A 4,723-nucleotide genomic window follows, 5' to 3' on the forward strand; every position below is an offset into this window, starting at 1 on the left:
TGAAAACCGACGATCAATTGAAAATTTTGACCTTTCAGTATTGAAGATATGGATTTTTTCCCAAAACACCCAAAAAATAAGGTCTTTTGGAAAAAAAATCCATATCTTCAATATGAAAGGTCAAAATTTTCAATTGACCGTCGGCTTTTCCTCCCTGCTACATACACTTTAAGAATATATCATTAGATTTATATAATTTACTTTGAGGACTGTTATATATCAAAAATTTGAAAAATATCAAATTTTTATAATTTGTCATAAAATTTGTATTATATTGTGATTTTCAAAAATTATTTGATATCAGAAAGACATGCTTCAGTATTCAGAATGCAATTCGATAGGTCTGAGGTGCTCTCATGTCCCACAAAAAATACTGTCAAACGTTAATAAACGCTCATTTTGGAACCCTTAATATAAAGTGAATATTGTTCTGGTGATTACTGATTTCTTTGCTCTTGACATTAACGGTTTCAAATCAAAGGTTTCTCTGCTGTGAAGTTTATCACACAGAGCATACACACATATAAGGGCGGTTTGTCAGCACACTTGCGGTGCAACCACCAAAAGAGCATTGACATTGCTTCTGAACTTAACATGAACCAAAGGATAGGAATTTGGTTCCGTTTTTGATGTGAACCAAAGGATAGAAGTTTGGTTCCGTTTTTTCATCAGACTTGACCCACAAAGCCCGTTTTACAAGCATGAGAGCCAACAAAGATTCATGATAACATGGGACAAAATACATACAGGCTACATTGATTATAGTACCACACAATTTGAATGATAATAAATGTACATGTGCATAATATAGCTATATAAATAATACAATTTTACAACATACATGTAAAACACTCTCCGATCCCCACTCCATCTAATATATTTAACCTTTGACCTTTTGGATTATTATCAAGTGTATCATGCATTAGGCATTTGGAGCTTGCCCGCCAAGACCATGGGCTACATTTCTTGTATTTGTGTCTATCGTGGAACTGAACACTCGGTACACATGCAGCTTCATGGGCAGCAACACACAGGCATAAGGAGCAGATGGAACCTTTGCAGAACTGACCAATGCTCCTGCAATAACATTATCGGGTAGACTGTCTTGCACTGTGTGCGTTACATGTACGCGATGGGTACATTCCATGATGGCCGCAAATTTGTATAGTATTCGTTTGGCAGCTGGTTCATGTGAAAGATGTAAAGTGCATTGTACATACACCAGCACAAAAACACTCAAAATAATCAAAAAATACTAATCCTTAGTACTACCTTTCAATAACCCGATAGTCGTTAGATGAACAGGTAGTATACCGTAAAGATTTGCCTAATGGCGCACTTAGGCTCCTTTGCCTTCAGGTAAATTTCATGTGCAAATAGAGAGATCCCTCATCTGAAATCCCAACAAGAGTTTAGGGTCTGTGCCCTTATTTGCTGGGGATGATACTTTTAGGCTGTGCCTAAACTTCCACGTATGTCAGGTCACCCCATAGCACCATTAGGCGAATCTTTACGTAGTATGGGACACTATGTGCATGAAATGTCACACTGTGCGAATCCGAAGGCTGAACCCAGTATGACACTGAGCTCACATAATTTCACATACCATACCAATGCTGTACTTATAAATTGGGCAAATTTATCATACCACTAAGTCATAATAAATTGGGCAAACTTATCATACCACTAAGTCATTCTAAATATCTATATAATCATGTTTTAGACACGACTAAATGTTTTGATAGCTTGAACAAATTTATATAATGGATGGTTCCAAATTCGAGTACAAGGGCATACTAGCATGACTAGGCTCATGGGCATAATATGACCTCACTGACCAGATACGAAAGTATATATGGTTGGCGGTGTTCTTTGATGTTTGCCATAATTTTTTTATGGTCTTAGTGGTTTGATAAATATACATCCTTGCTACAGAGCTCTATTACTTAATTATTTCTCATTCAGTTTGGTAGTGATGTAGATGTGTACAGGGTGTATCAAAATGATTGGTACCCATCAGCTTTGTTGTCTAACGAAATGCCTGATTATTCCACAATCAACATTAGATCCTCTTGAAATTACTACATATTTACAGTTACATGACCTTTTATAATGTAAATTTACAAATAAGGTGGATGTTAAACTGCCTTTTGATGTGGGAGTCTTGGCCATGCTCAGTGGATATTGATGGGTACCAATCATTTTGATACACCCTGTATTTTGCTGGTCGTAGCAGGCCTTGTCAAATCACTCTCAAAACTTGCCAGGTGAGCTGTAGACGAGTGATTTTAATCACTTGTATTATTATTACACCAAATGTAGGCGAGTGATAAAAAGCTCTCCTCAGCTTCATTTTAGGCGAGTGATCACTCTCACTCGCCTCAAAAGATAAGGCCTGTCGTAGTATTTAATTACACACACTAACCTAATCCAGCAGAGTGCATAAACACACATACAAGAAGGGTTGTTCGGCACGCGTATGTCGTACTTGCGTACAAGTACTGACATCACTACCAAACTCATGAAACGAAAGGTAAAATATTCATCAACAACGACAGAAATCAACTTCAGTAGATACAGACAAATAAAACAACATTGACAATAAATTTGAGATGTAAATATGCAGCATCAGTGCACATGTCACCATACAAAGTTTTCCTTCTTGAAAAATGCAGTCTCTTAGCTACCCACCCTTCCATCTGTCATTTTGGACTACCAAGATTAGACCCAAATAGTTCCGACTCTGCCATATGTTGGTTTGTCGATCATGGGGGTAAAATTGTGCGCCTTGGTATTATTTTTCGCCATGCGCATGGCAAACTTCCAATTTAAAGGTTTTCCCCCCAATAACACACGCTAAGTGTTACATGCGCACACTGTTGTAATGCTCAAATCCAGAGGTGCCAATTAACATTTTATTTTGTGCTTTAGCCGATAAATGCCAGAGGCACATTATTTTGGTCTCCATGAGTGGCATACCTATATGGTGAATTTACCATATCATTACACATGGGACAACTCTGAGTCAGTGCACTTTGTTTTGGACATTGGACAGAGAGTTGCTCCTGGGATGGGAAAAGTTAATGCCTTTGATCACAGACCCTAGAAAAAATCTTCTTTTCTAGGGTCTGTGCTTTGATGGAGCACTAAATTAAAACTGATCAAAAGGTTTGATTAGAAATGAAGGGCACACTACCACATAAGTGATTTCATTGAAGCCCCGGAAAGCTGCTGAAACTTGAGCCCACATTCTATTATAATTCTCTTAGCAGGCGTTATTAAACTGTGCATCACCCTCCATAAACCGTGTGGCCGTGTTGCTATGTCACATGACACACTCGTAAATACATGCTGCTATCGTAACATACATGTACAGTCCAGCCTCGCTTCTCCCATCCCTGTAATTGAACAATCCCTGGCTGAAAAATCTTCAAAGGAAATGTTCTGTAACTTCTCTTTTGTCCCAATTTAAAATCTTTGAAAAATCAAAGGAGAATATACACATACATAATTTGCTATATTTGCAGGTTTTAACACAATCTGGTTGTCCAGAGTTTTAGAGTAAGGGATGACGTCAGAACTCGACCATCCGTCGACCGCTTGTGCCTTAGCAGAACCAACGACTTTGCTGCTTTCTATTGTTTTGACAATAGATCGCAGTTTCGGCCAGATCTGCTAAGGTACATTGGCAGAACCATGTTTTTTGTCTTGATTCTATTATTCAAAACAATTTAACACGGTTAAACCGCTGATCTTCTAACCCCATGAGAACTACCTGCTAATTGGCCAAAAAGAGGTTTACATTATCAATTGGCCCAATCAGCAACATTGTTAGAATAATTTCACCATGCAAAAACATTGGGGTGAATTACTTGCAAAGCTCCATTCTGATTGGTGATTAAAGTGAAAATATCATGTAATTGACCAATCAGAGGCAATGTTAGATTGGCAGGTAGTGCTCAGGGGGCTAAGGCACCAGCGGTTGACCCGCAGTTGAGTTTTGAAGCTATTCCCTAACCAGCCCCCACATATCCAGTAATTTCAGCACATGTTGGCTCTATGTTGTGTATAACTTGTATATAACTTGAATCCATCAATTGGGCTCTTCAATTTCAAATCCTCACCCCCTGTGGAAGGTGACACTGAATGCTTTAAAATCAGTACATCAATACAAACAAGCCTTGTATTGATTCAGTGGTTCCTACGATAGCTCTTCATATTTTGAGAAAATATCTCAAAACTTGACTTTTTATGTTGAAGCATACCAGCACACAGAGCATTAAAATCCAAGTCAAAACAGTGGACAATTCTGAAATCCAGTAGGATTTTACCAAATTTATTTAGCACCAATATTGGAAAATTTGTTTGCAATTCCAGATCTTCCACATCTTTTCCACCACAGGACAACAGTTGCTGGATCTGGAATGACTAACACAAACATGAGAATAGTTTTCCACAGGAACATTCTGAAAAAGCAGGAAAAAGCGCGTAAAATGTGGCAAAAATTCTCCAAAACGGGCTAAAAGTAAATTTGGACAACAAAAAAAGCAGGAATTCCTGCTTGGGCAGGAAAATCCTCATGCCTCCTAACACTGTTAAATTTGGTTGGTATTCCAACATCTTCCCAGGGGGTCAAATGGAATTTTAATAACTCATAGAATCAACCTGCAATACTCCATGATTACAGACCACAGAGATTAGACTCAAAGAGTACCAAAATAGT

The sequence above is a fragment of the Amphiura filiformis genome, chromosome 18, assembly GCF_039555335.1.
Source record: "Amphiura filiformis chromosome 18, Afil_fr2py, whole genome shotgun sequence".
NCBI lineage: Eukaryota > Metazoa > Echinodermata > Ophiuroidea > Amphilepidida > Amphiuridae > Amphiura > Amphiura filiformis.